General features: G+C 39.9%; 1 pseudogene; it reads left to right on the top strand.

Annotated features, from left to right (window-relative positions):
• Nucleotides 1-17,273: 17,273 nt before the first annotated feature.
• Nucleotides 17,274-19,213, top strand: part of LOC118842347 — a 59,037-nt pseudogene continuing 57,097 nt past the window's right edge.

The following is a 19,213-nucleotide window of genomic DNA, read 5'->3' as shown; positions in this document are numbered from 1 at the left end:
TCTCTCTTTCTTTCTCTCTCTCTCTTTCTCTTTCTCTCCCCACTTCTCCCCCACCACGGAAAGCCTTAGGTATAGGCTCCATCTGATCCCCACATTCCTGGAGCTGGAAGATGTCTGAAAACATGGAAATTAAGAGCTAGAATGTGCTTCAGGATGTAATAAAAGTGGAATAATAGAATAGGAATGAGCCTGGGGAGGTCTCGGAGATCATCTGTTCCAGCCCCTTATTTTTTTAGAGGAGATCTCTATTGTGTTTAGTGGCAGAACAAGGATTAGACCCTTGTCTTCCTACATTCATTCCAAACATGTTCTGTACCTCACTGCCTTTCTGCATTTGCACAAGCTGAGAAGTGAATAAGGGATTTCCCTTGTATTTCTTGCCCTATCTGGAAAAGAAAATCTATTGGCAGAGAAGTCATTATCTTCTTTTTAGTGGGTCTGCATTTACCCATTGCCTCTGTTCTCTCCCTTAGTCTACAATTAATGGATAAATAGCAATGTGTTTGCTTCCTTCCAATCTATCTTGCTTTCTTTTCTGATAAAATAGAATGCACAAGTAGCTGTTTTTCCTGCTGGATCTTTTCTGAGGAGAATAAATAAATATATCTAAAGGGCGAACAAGTCTTGTCTTTGTGGGTAAATGGGGAGAGGATGCCTGGTAGATCCTTTTTCCTATGAAGCTTAATAAAGCCTTGTTCTTCAATAGTCTCTTATGGGCCTCTCCACATAGGAATCCATTGGAGCAGAAGATGGAGTCAAAGAAGAGGCCTCCTTAGTGTTCTCTGACCTTAGTGAAATGCCACCAGGTGGGTGGTGAGCCTTGAGTCATTCTGCCTTGGTCAAATGGGGAACAGCTTCTTAAATGTGAGAGTACCAGTGCTTTCAGCTTCATGTTGCCTCTCAGGTGGCTTATTTTTGCCTTCCCTGGGTCTTGTTGCTCCAGCTTACCAAGCAAAGGAGAAGCCAAGCCTGAAACACAGAATCTAAGAACGTTAGAGTTGGAAAGGACCCCATACATTATTTAATCCAGCTACCCCTCCCTCCCTGTTCTAATAAAAAGGGAACTAGAACTTAAGGAGTTAATTTGTCAAAGACCACATAACCAGGAAGTGACTGAGCTGGGAAAAGAGCCCACACTTTTGGAACCAGAGTGTGTTGCTTTCATTGATGTGAAATATTTCTTTGTTGACACGATTTTAAGCTATTCCCTTCTCACCAAGGCAGCAAGAAGTATTATATCCGAGTCCCAACTTAATATTTTTAGTACCTCTGTTGCTTGCCTAGCATAAGAGTGATATCATTAACCCCCTTATGATGATTACCAATCAGTTATAAATGGTCATTTCTGCGCTGCCTCAGTTAATCCTGAATCTTAAGATGGTTCTTAGGTCTTTCAAAAATAGGATCGATTTTTCACTCTTCTGGGATGCATTTTTTTTTGCCCTGCAGCAGAGGGATGGATGAAATGAGATTTTAACATTCCTGCTAGCCTACAGATTTTTGGCATGGGAGCATCTAATCATTGGGAATGCTCAAGGACCTGGACATTATAAATAAGCTTGTGATGTCTAGCAAGCTGTTTATGGTCTTTAAGTTTGTTTCTCACTCTGTGTATTAGGAATATTAGTGCCAGCTTCCTTTGCTTTCTTTCTATGATGGGTATAGCATGGTATAATGAGAGTTAGTCTAGATAAGTGCTCAGTGCTCATTCTCTTTCTATGTCTACCTTTCTATGTTCTATCCATCTTCCCAGAAATATTATGTGTTAATAGCCTTCACTCACTTTATTGTCGAATTTCATAGTCCTCCTAGCTCTTCTTCACATGGGACATTCTATCTCCTTTTATGAAGACTTTTACCTCCCTGCTCTCTTGCCTAGAATGCATTCCTTCCTTCCCCTCCCTTTGTAAAATCCTTAGGTTCTTTTAGAATTCAGGTTAAATGCCACCTCTTACACAAGGTCTTTCCGGATTTCTGTCAGTAGCTAACGCGTCTCCCAGACTGCAACAGAAATTACCTTGCATATGTTTCATATTAACTTATATGTTCACATGTTGTTTCTGCCAATAGAATGTAATTTTGGGAGGGGGCCGGGGCTATTTGTATTTCTGGTACCTCACACAATGCCTAGAACATGGTAGTTTCTTGAGAAATGCTTTTTGACTGGCTCGTTGATTCTATAGAATGTTAGAGATAGCTTAGTATGTAAAGAATAATTGAAAGGATGCCACATGAGGCTTGTCCCCCAAGGGCAGAAATGGGAGCAATGTATGGAAGCTGCAGATAGACAAATTTTGGTTTTATGTCAGGAAGAAACAAAAACAAACACTTTGCTGTTGTCCCAGAGTGGAATAGGCAGGCTGGGGAGCTTACAAATTATCCCAAACTCAAGGTCTTCAATGAAGCAAAAACTGGTATATTTTGTACAGAAGACTCTTCTCAAGATACATGGCTTCTGATGTCCATTCTACCTCTTAAATTCTGTGGTTCTGCTGAGAATGTCACTGAGGAAATTAACTTAACTGCTGACAGGAGAGAAGATACAGGACCAAACAAGCCCCTGGGTGCCTTCTGATGACAGGTCTCTTTAGGATTTGAGAGATTCCTTGAAGGTGAGAGGATTCATTCTTCAGTTTTGCTGAGGAGCAGGTGAGAACGTAAACAGTTTTAGATGTGGCAAGGAAAGGAGGTTGGAGAGAGAATGTGGAACCTAAGGAAAGCACAATGATTTATAAGATGACCTTGATAAATACATCCTGTTGCAATAATGTATGGTACAAAGCTACTGTTCATAATTGCATAAAATGCTTGTTTCTCTACAAATGTGTAATGACTCACGAGAAACCCGTCTGGTATTAATGAAGCAGTCCATGTATTTTTAGAATTATTCAAGAGAATATGAGATGATTTACAGTCAGACCAGAAAATGGAATTTACTTGTATATTATACCTCATGTGGAGCCTTTATAGCAAAGAAGCCCTGGCCTAGTATAGAAATGCCTGTGTGGCTACAGCAGAAAAAAAAAAATCAGTCATTTCTGTATTCATAATATGTTTATGAGGATAGTAGGGCACAGTTGATAGAAGACCTGGGTTCAAGTTCCGTCTCTATGTTATGGTAATTAGGGTGGGACTTTTTGTTTTGTCTTTTAGAATGCTAAGATAATAAAGTACCTTTGATGAGTCTTGACTTTCAAATGTGATGGCAAGCAAATTGGACTTTTTGTTGTTTTTGTTTCTTTGATTGAATCAAGAGTCTTTGACCTGCTCAAGAAACAAGAAAGCCTAGTTCATATAGGTTTCAGTTGCATGGCTGTGATGCCCTCCAACCCTGAGAAGAGTATATAATATCCGAGGTTAGTGCTTTGTTTTCGGGCTCACTCATTGGAAGAGTGTTGGTGTGAAGACTCTGGGAAGCTGTTAAGGAGCTCTCTGGCTTTGAAAACCCAGATATTGGTACTTCTCTTTTTGGTAACTATGTATATGGTGTCTTGATCGGACAAAACCTTTCTGTTGATCTTTTTGTAATTTTTGTTTGTGTTTGCTCTGAAGTTTAGGGTGGTGGCTTTTCCCCCTGAACTAAGGGAATGGTACGTGTATGTTTAATTAAAGTGAGACTGTTAACCTTTTAAAATTGCTTTCCTTAGAAAAGCAGATCAAAGGGCTAGCAGCCCTTCTGTGTGCTCTTGCTGTTGGTCTTTCAGCCCCACAACAGCTGCTAGCAACATTGTTGTTACACTTTGAAACACACTGGCAGTATGATCCTGGGCAAGTCATTTAAATTCTCAGTGTCCTGGATAACTCTATGATTATAAATTACAGAGTAGTTTAAAATCTGTGTTGGCAGAGAGATCTTCTTGAGGTGGAGTTTTCATACACCAATGAAATCATAGATTTAGGCCCCTAAATTTTTCTTGTATGCAGTCTCTGTATTTTAACTCCAGTTACTCAAGTTCAGACTCTTAGTTCTTCTTGACTCTACTCTTATAACACACATATAAATAGCCCTTTAAAAGAACTCTGCTAGGCAGATAGCATGGATATCCTGGATTTATTGCTAAGGAAATAGAGACTGGGAGAGCAGCCAAGGTCTCCCAATTAGAAAGAGTCAGAGTCAGTATACAAACTCAAATGGCTCTAGATGTTCATGTTCAGGTCAGCCTATGGGATATCATGCTGCCTTTTGTCAAAGTTTTCTTCCTGCCTCTGATACATTTTCTACATCACTACCTGAATAATCAGTTCTGGGGATGTCACTCCTCTAATTAAAAACCTTTAGCAAACCTCTATAGCCTACCAAATAAGGCAGATTGATACTATTGACCAACGGACTTAAGGTGCTCCTGATTCATAGAGGGAAGGGATCTCAAAGATCATTTAGTCCAATTCATACCCCAACTAGTATGCCTTCTGTAGCATTCTTCCAGAAGGAGGTATTCAGCCTCTGCTTAAAGACCTCAAGTGAAGAGAAACTCACTATCCCCTTCCCCAACCTCAACCCCCCAAAGTCAACCCATTCCTCTTGGGGCAGGTCTAATAGGACTTGCTTTCTTTTCATTGAGCCTGAGTATACCTTTCTGCATCATTTGTGCATTAATTCTAGTTTTATCTCTGATTTCAAGCAGGGAGGGTCTAATCTCTTTTCTTTATGAGTGTGCTTCAGATAGGATTTTAGGATCACAGTTGTAGAGCTGGAAGGGATCTTTAAAGGCCACCTAGGACACCCTAACCACCCACACATACATACACACATGTTCATTTTCTAGACAAAACTGAGTCCCAGAGAGAAGTGGTACCTAAGGTTACACAGCCAATAAAGAGGAAGAAGAAGGGAATAAGCATTTATTTAGCACTTTCTGTGTGTCAAGCATTGTGTTAAGTGCTCTACAGTATGATTCTCCCTACAACTTGGGAAGGTGGGTGCTATTACTGTCCCCATTTTAAGTTGGGGAAACTGAGGCAGAAAGAGTTTAAGTGACTTGCCCAGGGTCACACAAGTAATAAATGTCAAAGCTGGGATTTGAACTCATATCAGGTACTCAAAATTCAATCTCATTTCATGGTTCTACTTGAGGGCCTTCTACAGTCTGGCTCCAATCTACTTGTCCATCATTATCTCATATTCCTCACTTCCATGTATTCAAATTCCTAGCCAAACTGTATTATTTTTCTGGCTCTCATCCTTTTCATACTCTTTCCTATTTTTGTGTCTTTCCTGACGCTAGCTCCCATACCTTAAATAGTCTCTCTTTTCACATCATCTCTTATCTAACTTCCCTCCTTTCAGGGATCAACTTAATGCCCAAATTCCCTTCTTTCAAGACCCCATTTTTCTATGAAGCCTTGCTCACCCTCCCATGTGAAAGATCTCTCTCCCTACTAAAAATTCTCCCACCTCTTTGCCTGGGCTTCTCCTTTACAATTATATTGCTCTGCCTTATATGTTACTTCATAGTAGTAGTAGTGGTAGTAGTAGTAGAGACAGAGGTAGTAGTTGTAGAAGTAGTAGCAGTAGCTAGATTTATATACTACTTTTGCAAAGTGCTTTGTAACTGTCATATTTTAGTTATTCACATACTTGTCCTTTCTCCTCTCAACATCTCCCTCACCCCAATTATATTTTTAATTTCTTTGGGAACAGGGACTATGCCATCTTTGAATTCTCAGCAAGTGGAACATGGCCTTGAAAATATTAGGCTCTTAATTAATGCTTGTTGTTTGAAGTTCATATCAAAACAAGAGTCTCTGGAGCATTGAAGTCATCACTACTCTGTTGGGCTACCTCTAGTTAAAATTTCTGGGCTCTAGCAGAAAATCTATGGGATATCACTGCTAAAGGTATGGTAAGGAGTCTTATAAAGAGGGATGAAATTTTAAGCGTATTACTCAATTTCTTCTTTTTAAAGAAAGAAGAGAGAAGCCAAGAGTTGGTTTCATCTCTCTGTGAATTGTTGCTCCTCTTTGATATGTTCTAGTATCCTACACCTAGTTCCCTTCAATTCTGATTTAATTTAATTTCTTTTTTCCTGATTTACTTTAAAAGCAGCATTTACATGAAAAGTTACATTTCCAATTTATTAGCCATGAGATATGAATTAACAACATATCACAAACCTATCAGGGAAATCTTCCACTTGCTCCACTTCAAAGAAAATTTCTTATTTGAAGGCAACAAGATGGGGCAATGGATAGAGTGCTAAACGTGGAGATGGGAAGACCCGACTTGAAACTTGGCCTCAAATATTTATAAGCTGGGGGACCCTGGGCAAGTCACTTAACTTCTATCTGACTCAGTTTCCTCATCTGTAAAGTGAAGGTAGGGCAGCTAGGTGGCACAGTGGATAAAGCATTGGGATTGGAATCAGGAAGACTCATCTTTATGAGTTCATATCTTGCCTCAGTCACTTACTAGCTGTGTGACCCAGGGCAAGTCACTCGACCTTTTCTGCTTCAGTTTTCTCATTTGTAAAATGAGATTGAGAAGGAAATGGCAAACCACTTCAATATCTTTGCCAAGAAAACCCCAAAATGGGGTCACAAAGTCAGACATGATTGAAATTATTCAACAACAAAACATGGATATCACAATGACAGTACCTCCCAGGGTTGTTATGTGAATATAATGTGTTATTTTACAGACACTTTGCAAATGTTAATCTGCTATATAAATTCTAGCTATTATTATCTAGTATAAACAAGATAAAACAAAATAGAAACAGTAGAATGAAGCAGTCAGTGATAGCAGTACTCTGTTCTTGAAAGGGCTAACCCTTCTTGCCAAATCCATACTTCATCACTTGATAAGAAGCCCTCTATCTTTCAGGGGAGGTAAAGGCATTGTTTATTTTGGGCCACCTCAGTCAGTGCTCTGTGACCCTAATCTTCTGAACTGAGAATGCAGGGATACATGCCACATTGATGTGTGGAGTTGATGCAATGTGTCAGAGCTCACAGGGACTGTGGCCTTTTAGGCCTTTTGTCTCGCATGGATTCTGTGCTCATGACTCTGGAAAACTTTCGAAGTCTTCTCCTCTTTTCCACACCCCAGGAATAAGAACTGGACCAAGAGACAAGAAACCTGGTGTTTAGTAATGACCTTCCTTCTAATTAGGTGTCACCTGGTCCAAGTCCTGTCTGTTCTTTGAGCTTCCATTAAAATGAGGAGATTGGGCCAGATGGTCCCTTCAAGTTCGGACATTTCATCAGTCAGAGAGAATAATGGTAATCATGTTTTTATAACTTATTAAGGTTTCTGAGACATTTTCATTACTGTAATACTTAGAGGCAAGAAATTTAAGTATCATGAACCTATTTTACACATGAGGAACTGTGGCTCAGAGAAGTTGTGTAATAGCCATGTTCAGGTCACCTAACCAATAAAAGTCAATTTCAGGATCTGAACCAAGATGCCCTGAATCTAAGTCCAACATCCTTTTCCTTTTACCACAGGACTTTTCTTCCGTGAATATCAATAAAGGGCTCAATCCTTGTTCCTATGCTGGGGCACATCATAAATTAGTAGGGCTAGAAGTTGTTGGCCTGTAGGCATTCTATCACGAAATCTCATCCCACAATCGTTGCTTGGGAAGAACTGAATAACAGAGCTGAGCTGTAGCCACCAATTTTGGTGACTTGAGGAAGTAGCACTAAATCCACTCTCCAGTTATTAGTGTTTTGGTGTGTGTGTGTGTGTGTGTGTGTGTGTGTGTGTGTGTATTGGCGGGGGTGGGGGAGATTGAGGGGAAGCATAGATCGCAACATCAGAGCTGTAGGGGAAAATCCTAGGATATTATTCTAGGGGTGGAGACAGAGACCCTGGCATACTATGAAGCTGGGTTCCTACTTCTAAGGAGTCTACAAGACAGAGAGGAACAGAGTAGGACTGGGAACATGTTTATCCGATGTGTGTCCATTTGGGATTGGAGAGAACATGCCATCTAGTCACCTATTAGGTTATCTAATTCCTTCATAATCCGGTGCTACCTGCTGGAGGAGTGAAAGAGCCAACAAAATAAATGTATATGTGACAGATTTAAAATACATATTTTAAAAAATCATTATATTCAATTCCTGTGTTCCTGATATTTTAGCACCTTGGGACAAAGCTTGGCTTCTCTACCTGCAAAATGGCTCTGATAAATAGTAGCTCTGATGGCAAAGCCCTCAATTGCCAACATAACTGCCTCTGTGGAGTTCTCACTTCTGTTTTATTTCTGAAATCCTAACACTGCTGAAGTAACTCACCTAGTTCTGTGCTGCCTGATGCAAGGGTGTTCTGAAATAGGTGAGTGCTGATGCAGGCATCCAGGTCATACACCTGCATGTTTGTTTAGGGTGAGGTGGGACTTGGAGATGTTTCAGTTGGGAGACAAATGTCACTAGGAGAAAATAGACTAAATATGTGTTGAGTGTGTCTCCTTTGTGTGAGGCACCAGAGGCTGATCTGTCCAGGAGCTATGAATACATCCCAGGTCAGCTCTAAAGGTGTGAGAGACGTGGAGTTTAGCACCTTGTAGTAAGTCAGGATTAAAAAAGGATGAATATGAAGAATTCTGAGCATCATGGAAAGACATAGATTGATGTAGAATGAAGTAATCTGAATCAGGAAGACAATATACTGAATGACTAAAGAGATGAAAAAAGATAATTGAAAACTTTGAAATTATAAGGACCAAGTTTAGACCTAGAGAAGCATTGAGGCAGTGCCTCCCTCCCATTCTGACCCCACCATGAGTTTTTGCCTTATCTTCCTTGGAACAGGATTCAGCACTTCCTGATTCTCATTCTACTACATTTCCTACATTCCATCTACCCTGGTCACTCTCCTCTCAATGCAACCTTAGACTCTGATTCTGGAATAGGTCAACTTTTGACTCACATTACCTGAAACCAGGCTTCCATTCTAGTTCTTAGCCATCTCCGCATCATCCTGTGGCCATGTTTATGTTCCTCTCCCTCTTTGGCATTCTAGCTCCCTTTTATATGTTTTCTCTCCATTAGAGTGTAAGTTCCTTGAGGGATAGAGTCATATTGCTTACTTGCATTTGTGTTGTAAATGTTTGCTGGTGTTTGCCACACTAGAAAAATTTGATCATATTCATATTATTCTCTCCCTCCCTCCCTCTCTCTTCCCCCCCCTTTTCTCTCTCTCCCTCTCTCCCTCTCCCTCTCCCTCTCCCTCTCCCTCTCTCCCCCCCTCCCTCTTCCTCTCCCTCTCCCTCTCACTCTGCCTCTGCCTCTCCCCTCTCCTCCATGCCCCCATTGGATGCCTAATAATTGTCAACTGTATTCAATGGTTTTAGTCAATTGTTTTTTTTAAATATATTCTTTTCTTTTTATATTCTTGTTTCAAAGACTGGGTGGAACAGTAGATAGAGTGCTGGGTTTGGAGTCACCAAGACTCCTCTTCTGGAGTTCAAATCTGGCCTCAGACACTGCTTGTGTGACTCTGGACAAGTCCCTTAACTCTGCCTCAGTTTCCTCATTTGTAAAACGAGCTGCAAAAAGAATGGCAAACGATTCTTTGCCAAGAAAACCCCAAATGGGGTCATGAAGAATGGGATACAACTGAAAAATGACTGAACAACTTCAAAGATTTGCTCAGTGGGGAGAGAGATAGTCAGAAATGAACATGATATAAAAATAAGATGTATCACTAAAAATAGATAATTTCAAAAATAAAATTGTAGATCAGTGACATATATTAACTAATCATATTCTGAGTAATACATATATTTCTTATAATCTAGGAACTAGCTTATATATCATTCAATAAGTATTTATTAAATATTTGCCAGGCATTATGCTATGTGTTGAGGATAGAAGACAAAAAATAAATTGGCCCCTGCCTCAAGGAGCTTACATGCTGTAAGATGTTATAGGTAGAAATTAGAAAATAAGTGACTGATATTTTATTTTTCTAGAAGACTATATTTTTTAAGATAATGACACAATTGAGTAAATCATGTACTGAATATTTTCTTTTCTTCTTTACTTCCCCTAAGAAAAGCCTAAAGCCTTGACTTCACAGCAATGGTCTGACACCACTGTGTATCTTGTGGCTGCTACTGGAAAAGCAGGTTTGACAACTCTGAGATTGAGTGGTAGCTACAATTTAAATTGTGCTTTAAGGTTTGCAAAACGTTTTGTATGTCTATATGTATATATATGCATATGTACATATACATGTAGATCTATATATATATATATATATATATATATATATATATATATATATAGCTGACCTTATTATTCTCATTTTATTGGGGAGGAAAATAAGGCTGAGAGAAATTAAATGACTTGCCACACAGCCAGGAATTGTTTGAGGCCATATTTAAACTCGAGTTTCCTTGACTCCACATCACTCTATCCACTGCGTTGGCTCACCTCTCTATTTGCCACTGCTATCTTATTTAGTGACTGAAATCTTACACATTCCTCAAAAGGAACTGAAGGCTTAGCTGACATTTTCATTCCCATGCCTTTCTTGTCACATGCAGGAACTAATAACAACCCGACCACAACCCTCAGAATTAATCCCACAAAGCACCATTAGACAACAGGGGGATTTCTGAGTGAGTTTGCGTGGATTTTTTCATGATAAACTCCTGTTAGACTGAACTGAAAAGGCCTGTATAGAAACAGAAGGTTGGCCCAATCATTTCTAGCCCTAAAGTTTAGGATTCTTCTACATCTTAATTATGTTCTGCTAAGCTGTATGGTAGAGGTTCTGAAAATAACAATGGGGCAAGAAATGCCATCCATAAATAGAACCCAGGCAGCATGGTTCCTAATCCCTTGACCACCTTGTCTCCATCATTTTTGGAAACCATTTATTAGATGACTAATTGCATATGGGGCTGTGATAAGGGCTGCCAACAGGGAATTCTGTAGCTGAGATATCCATATGGTACAAGTTCATGATCTGAAATTCTCAAGAGGGATGGGGACAAAGGTATTTAAGATGTGCAGGCAGCAGAATTTGAAACATTGCACAGTGGAAGTATGGAAGAGGTAGATGTAGCCCATAAAGGTCAAGGACCGAAATATAAGGAAAGGGTCATTCTGAGACCGAGAGAAGCTCAAGGAAGCCACTAGTTCTCCTCTAATCAACTCTGAGAGCTAGCTGCAAGGAGGAGGCAGGATGCCAAATGACATTTTAGTTATAGGTGAAGAAATCATTGGGTATTTTTGTTTATTATAGACCTTTCTTTGCTTAAAAAGCACCTTTCAATCTACCCACTCCATGTTATGTGGCACAATTGATAGAGTATTGGACCTGGAGTCAGGAAGACCTGAGTTCAAATGTGGCCTCAAATACTTAGAAGCTATGTGACTTTGGACAAATCACTTAATCTTTGTCTCAGTTTCCTCAGCTATAGAATGGGAATAACAGTACCTTCCTCACAGGGTTGTTGTGAGGATCAAATGCAATAATACTTATAAAGTGGTTAGCATGGTGTCTGGAACATAGTTGTTGTTTAGTTGTTTCAGTCACGTCTGAGTCTTTGTGACCCTATGCGGGGTTTTCTTGGCAAGAATACTTTAGTGGTTTGGCATTTCCTTTTCCAGCTCACTTTCTAGATGAGGAGCTGAAGCAAACAAGAGTTAAGTGACTTATCCAGGGTCACAGAGCTACTAAGTGTCTGAGGCCAGATTTGAACTCAGGGATATGTCTTTCTGACTTCAGGTCCAGAACTTTACTGTACCACCCAGCTGCCCCTAGAGACTACATAAATTTCCTTCCTTCCTTACTTCCTTTCTCTTTTTCTCTCTTTCTTTTTCTCTTTTCCCTTTTCTCCCTCCTTTCCTTCCATGCTTATTCTCTACTGTAGCAGAATCCAGCCCATATCTACCTTGTATTTGTATAACAGACCTTTCCTGACCTTTTACAGTAGAATAATAAGGATCGATTGGACATGAAGGCCACCTTAAGGGGGCAATATATAACATAAATTTCATTTGGAGTCTGTATGGGGAGGGGAAGATCTGTTATTTATACCATTTGCTTCTCCAATGGATCATTCAATTTTCTTGTTTACGCAGTGAAATAAAATCAATCCAAAGTAGTTTTTTCTCAGGTCCATGTGACTGTCTTAACCCCCAGCAGAAAAGTGCCTTAACTGTGTGATCCATGGCTCTGAGTGGAACAGAGCATTTAATTACAGTTTAATTATCTTTGCAGATGTGACTCGTTGGGTTGGCTTATGGGCTGTTGGTGGGTCTGGCTCTGGCTTCCCTGCTGCTCTTTCTCCAGTAAGAACTTATTTGTCATAGAAACAGCTTCACAGGTTGCTGCTTGCTGGTCCTTATCATGCAAGCATTTCATTGCTTTTAAATTGCAAGGCTTTTGTTATCAACACAACTGCATAACTGACAGCTTGGAATAAAGGCAAGAAGAATGCCACATCTGGAGGAGGGATAGAGCTGATAGAGCTGAGGTTTTTCTCTTGCTCCTGCTATTCCAAGTTTCTGAGAAAGAACTTTGAGAAGATTACCACAATCCCAGTGCTCCTGACATAAAACCATGTGTTGCTTTCTATTGCTGGTCCCCAGAATACATTGCTACCTTCGACTAAACTTTAATTGAAGCATCTTAGCATTTTTATTACAAAGGTGACTGAAATATTAACAATTTTTTTTCTCCGACAAAGCAAGAAACTGTGTTCATAAAAGAAAATGTGAGATGAGAAGGGTAGATGAGATGTGTTTGGAGGCAATGTCTACATCTGGCTAATAGGATAACAAAGACAGTTATCAGGGAGAAGAGCCAAAGAATAAAATGTCATTCAGGAAAACCTGGGCTATGTTTGTGTTGGTAATTTTAGCTTGTTGCATAATAAAAAACACAATTGGGCCATCAGGATGGAATAAAGTTTGCTGGGATAAAGTCTCTGTGGCTGTTTGTCAGCTGTCTGAGGTACAGGGAGGAGGAGACTGAAGGAGAGAGCAGGCAGGAGCCAGAGAGCTGGGGATGCCCTTATGAGCAATGACTCCCAGAATATAGTGAAACCATAGAAGAGAAAATGATGGAAGAGCAATGACCATTCTTGAGGGTGCGGGAAAGTTGGCAGGACTCAAGGATCTGGGAAGATGCTTCGGACACTAAAAATATCCACTCCTAGGCTATTGCTCTTCTTGCCAGGTAATGTTTAATGAGTTCAAGATTTTGCACCACCCCTATAAGCCAGATGAATGCTAGCTGTCCTGGTTAGGGCCTTTAACTTTCCACAGCTGTTTAATTCTGTGGTGGCAGGTTTCATGAGGCATTAGTGCACTTTTATCCATAATAAAATGTTAAATGGCCCGTTATTTTATTTGCACAGGACTGTCTCCAAACCATTAATGGTGGTACCCAGACAGTTTTCTGAGCAGAAATGAAAGCATAGAATGAAGCAAAGCATTCATTCAATCATTCATTCCAAGTTGTAGTAAATGCACAGGGCACTGTGCTTGGTGCTGTGGAAGATATGGAGCTTAGACCAGACAGGGTTCACCCTCCCACTCCATAGAAATTACAATCTAGAAGGCGTTGATATGGTGTAAAAGGGTCATAGACTATACTCAAATTTTGCCTTCCTGTAGGGTTGTAATTAGCATGTGCAGATACTCCCTTAATGGTCCAAGTCAACCACACAGAAGACTAGAGAAGCCTGGATTCGGACACTTACTAGCTATGTGAACTTAAACAAGTCACTTAATCTCTGTGTCTCAGTTTCTTCATCCGTAAAATGGTGATAAACGAGGAACTAGTCACAGGGTTGTTGTGAGGATCAAAATGAGATATTTGTAAAAACCTGACACATAGTTGGCACTATATAAATACTAGTTATTATTATCCTTTTCCAGTTATGAATGAATGAGGGATTTCACCTATGTGATCACAAAGAATAAATAAGCTGATGACTTGGGGGTTATATAAAAGTAATCTATTAGGGTATTGTGATCCCTTTTTCTTTCTAACTATAGTTCATACAGATTATTCTGAGCTCTTGCCAAGAGTCAAAGAAAGAGGGATCATCTGTTCTTTCTCCTACCTGGCCTCTATGTGGCCCTGAGCTCAAAGACAACTGTTTCTTTGTATTGATTCTTTCTTCGTTTTTGGCAAACAAATATCCCAAGGTGTAAGTATCTAGGATTAGGCAAAATCTGTTGAATTATGAAAGGACTGAAGGTCTTGTAGGGTGGTGACTGTGGTGTCCTCAGAGTAGTGCTTGATGACAACATGGAGGAAATTTGTACAAGGAGTAGAGAGACATATTAAGGGCAGATGGATTTGAAGAGATAGTCATTTAAGGATGAAAGAAAACTTAAGGACCATGATACCTCTTGCTGAAAAGAAGTGCTATGTGGGGGTGGAGCCAAGATGGCAATGTGTAACCAGGGACATGCTTGTACTCTCCCCCAAATCCCTCCAAACACCTGTAAAAAATAACTCTTTCTAAAAATTTATTTATTTAATTTATTCAATATATTTAGTTTTCAGCATTGATTTTCACAAGAGTTTGAATTACAAATTTTCTCCCCATTTCTACCCTCCCACCCACTCCAAGATGACATATATTCAGGTTACCCCATTCCCCAGTCAGCCCTCCTTTCTGTCACCCCACTCCCCTCCCATCCCATTTCCTTTACTTTCTTGTAGGGCAAGGTGAATTTCTATGCCCCATTGACTGTCTATTTTATTTCCTAGTTGCATGCAAAAACTTTTTTTTGAACATCTGTTTTTAAAACTTTGAGTTCCATATACTCTCCCCTCTTCCCTCCCCACCCACCCCCCTAAGAAGGCAAGCAATTCAGCATAGGCCACATGCATGTCATTATGTAAAACCCTTCCACAATACTCATGTTGTGAAAGACTAACTATATTTTGCTCCTTCCAAACCTATCCCCCTTTATTCAATTTTCTCCCTTGATCCTGTCCCTTTTGAAAGTGTTTGTTTTTGACTACCTCCTCCCCCTATCTGCCTTCCCTTCTATCGTTCCTCCATTTATGTTCTTCCTTCTTCTTTCCTGTGGGGTAAGATACGCAGTTGAGTGTGTATGTTATTCCCTCCTCAGGTCAAATCCGATGAGAGCAAGATTCAGTCATTCCCCCTCACCTGCCTCCTCTTCCTTTCCTATAGAACTGCTTTTTCTTGCCACTTTTTGTGAGATAATTTACCCCATTTTATCTCTCCCTTTCTCCCTCTCTCAATATACTCCTCTCTCATCCCTTAATTAGATTTTATTTTTTAAGATATCATCCCTTCATATTCAACTCACCCTGTGCCATATATATATGTATATATATATGTATGTGTATATATATATATGTATATGTATATATATATATTCCCTTCAGCTACCCTAATACTGAGGTCTCATGAATCATACACATCATCTTTCCATGTAGAAATGTCAAAAAACCAGTTCAACTTTAGTAAGTCCCTTGTGATTTCTCTTTCTTGTTTACCTTTTCATGCTTTTTTTGATTCTTGTGTTTGAAAGTCAAATTTTCTATTCAGCTCTGGTCTTTTCACTGAGAAAGCTTGAACATCCTCTATTTTATTGAAAATCCATATTTTGCCTTGGAGCATGATACTCAGTTTCACTGGGTAGGTGATTCTTGGTTTTAATCCTAGCTCCATTGACCTCCGGAATATTGTATTCCAAGCCCTTTGACCCCTTAATGTAGAATCTGCTAGATCTTGTGTTATTTTGATTGTGTTCTCACAATACTCAAATCATGTCTTTCTGGCTGTTTGCAGTATTTTCTCCTTGATCTGGGAGCTCCGGAATTTGGTGACAATATTCCTAGGAGTTTTCTTTTTGGAATCTTTGTCAGGAGGCAATCTGTGGATTCTTTCAATTTCTATTTTACCCTGTGACTCTAGAATATCAGGGCAGTTCTCCTTGATAATTTCTTGAAAGATGATATCTAGGCTCTTTTTTTGATCATGGCTTTCAGGTAGTCCAATAATTTTAAATGATCTCTCCTGGATCTATTTTCCAGGTCAGTGGTTTTTCCAATGAGATATTTCACATTGTCTTCCACTGTTTCATTCCTTTGGTTCTCTTTTATAGTATCTTGATTTCTCATGAAGTCACTAGCTTCCACTTGCTCCAATCTAATTTTTAAGGTAGTATTTTCTTCAGTGGTCTTTTGAACCTCCTTTTCCATTTGGCTAATTCTGCCTTTCAAGGCATTCTTCTCCTCATTGGCTTTTTGGAACTCTTTTGCCATTTGAGTTAGTCTATTTTTAAGGTGTTATTTTCTTCAGTATTTTTTTGGGTCTCCTTTAGCAAGTCATTGACTTGTTTTTCATGGTTCTCTTGCATCATTCTCATTTCTCTTCCCAACTTTTCCTCTACTTCTCTAACTTGCTTTTCTAAATCCTTTTTGAGCTCTTCCATGGCCTGAGACCAGTTCATATTTTTCTTGGGGGCTTTTGATGTAGACTCTTTGACTTTGTTGACTTCTTCTGGCTTTATGTTTTGGTCTTCCTTGTCACCAAAGAAAGATTCCAAAGTCTGAGTCTGAATCTGGGTGCATTTTCACTGCCTGGCCATGTTCCCAGCCAAATACTTAACCCTTGAGTTTTTCCTTGGGGTATGACTGCTTGTAGAATAGAGAGTACCTTGTTCCAAGCTTGAGGGGATGTGCTGTTGTTTTCAGAGCTATTTCTATACAGCCAGCTCTGCCACACCAGCACTCCTCCTCCCCCAAGGACTGCCAACCTGGGACCGTGACTCAGATCTTAAGCAGGCTTTTCACTCCTGCTCAGATCCACCACTTAATTCCTCCCCCCAGGTGGGCCTGGGGCTGGAAGTAACTGCAGCTGTGGTTCTGTAGCTACACCACCTCTGCTGTTCCTGGGGTGGTGGCCAAAAGGAGAACTCCTTTCACTCTGTCCCCCTGCAGGTTTTTCCACTAACCTTCTCTGTTGTCTTTGGTGTTTGTGGGTTGAGAAGTCTGGTAACTCTAAAAAATTACTCTTAATTAATTCTAGAACTACAGAACCACAAAATGACAGAGTGAAAAAGTCTCTAGCCCAAGATGGCCTGGATGGTGGCTGGGAGGTGTCTATTGCACTGTCTTGCAAGTGGAGTGCAGCCCAGCATGGGCCGTGCCAGGACAGACCAGGCTCAAGGAGACTTGGTGGAGCAGGTCTCAGGGCCCTGAATCACTGGCAGCTATGGTGGTTTCCAGACGTCTCAACCCACAAATGCCAAAGACCACTTAATAGATCAGGGGGAAACCTGTTGCACCAGGGTGAGTGAAGTGCGCCATCATGCCCCAGGTCCAGGGCAGCAGAGGTGGCTGCAGTGCCAGTGGCAGTGGAGGTAGCAGTAGTAGCAGCAGCTACTACTTCCAGAGGTATTTACTCCACAGGATAGTAAGGGAAAGGGGATAAAAATGGGGGATGATAGAAGGGAGGGCAGATAGAAGGAGGAGGTAATCAAAAGCAAACACTTTTGAAAAGGGACAGTGTCAAAGGAGAAAATTGAATAAAGGGGAACAGGATAGGATGGAGGGAAATATAGTTAGTCTTTTACAGCATGACTATTATGGAACTGTTTTGCATAATGACACATGTATAACCTATATTGCATTGCTTGCCTTCTCAAGGAGGGTGGGTGGGAAGGAAAGAAGGGAGAGAACTTGGAACTCAAAGTTCTAAAAACAAATGTTAAAAATTATTTTTACATGCAACTGGAAAATACTTTATACAGGCAATGGGGTGTAGAAATCTATTTTGCCCTACAAGAAAGTAAGTGGAAAGGGGATGGGGGGAGGGCAGTTGGGTGATAGAGGGGAGGGAAGACTGGGGAAAGGGGCAATCAGAATACATGCCATCTTGTGGTGTGGGAAGGGTAGAGATGGGGAGAAAATTTGTAACACAAAATCTTGTGGAAATGAATGCTGAAAACTACAAATAAATTTTAAAAAGAAAAGTGATGGCTAGGGACTTGAGAAAGCAGTAGATGCTGTAAGCCCATTTATATAGGCTGTCTAGTAGTTATATCCAAGGGGAGTCGATTGAGGACTCTATGAAGGGAGAAAGAATACAGTGCCAGGAACTGTAAATTACTCCATTGCCACACATGTTCCCTATATAAGTGCCTAGCATTGTTCTGTAAATTTGAGCTCCTTCTTCCTATGGTCATGTATGTTTGGATGAGAATGTGAGTTCCTGGCTTTTGGAGAATATTTTCTACCTAATGTTCTTATTAGACCATCTTAGTATATATCTTTATTAAATGTGAATATGCTCTACTCTTGGAATGTAAATTGGAAACATATTCATAAAGACTTTGATATTAAAATGTTAGAAATAAAGTTCCATAAGGGACATTGCAAGAACCAGGAGAACAAATAGTTGTCTTTCTCCCCTAGCACCCAAACTACAAAACTATGAGTGGGACTTGGGGAATCACCCATGGGGGTACCACAATATTTTAATGTTTGTTTTTTCCAATGACATGTAAAATACATTTTAAAACATTTGTTTTTAAAAGTTTTGAGTTCTAAATCCTCTCCCTTTCTCCCCTCCCTCCATATTAGTCATGCTGAGAGAGAGGACACAGACGTCCCCCAAAATGGGAAAAAAATAAACAAAGTAAAAAATAGCAAGCTTTGATCTACATTGAGATGTTTAGTTCTTTCTCTGCAGGTGAATAGCATTTTTCATCATGAGTCCTTTGGAATTGTCTTAGATTAATGTATTGTTGAGAATAGCTATGTCATTCACAGCTGATCATTGTACAATATTGCTGTTACTGTGCAAGTGTTCTTCTGGTTCTTACTTTACTTTGTGTCAGTTCATGCAAGTCTTTCCAAGTTTTCTGAAAGCAATCTGCTCATCATTTCTTATAGCATAATAGTATGCCATCGCAATCATATACCACAACTTATACACCCATTCCTCAGTTGATGGGTGTCCCCTCATTTCCAATTCTTTGCCACCAGAAAATGAGCTGATATAAATGTTTTTCTACATAGAAGTACTTTTCCTTTTCCTTTTGTCTTTTTGAGATACAGACCTAGTAGTGTCATTGCTGAGTCAAAGGGTATACAAAGTTTTATAGCCTTTTGGGTATAGTTCCAAATTGCTCTCCAAAGTGGTTGGAACAGTTCACAACTTCACCAATAGTACATTAATGTCCCGATTTTCCTACACTCTCTCCAACATTTGTCATTTTCCTTTTCTTTCATTCTAGAGAGTTAATC

Source organism: Trichosurus vulpecula, chromosome 3 (assembly GCF_011100635.1).
Source record: "Trichosurus vulpecula isolate mTriVul1 chromosome 3, mTriVul1.pri, whole genome shotgun sequence".
NCBI classification, from domain to species: Eukaryota; Metazoa; Chordata; class Mammalia; order Diprotodontia; family Phalangeridae; genus Trichosurus; species Trichosurus vulpecula.
This window is presented reverse-complemented; position numbering and strand designations above follow the sequence as displayed.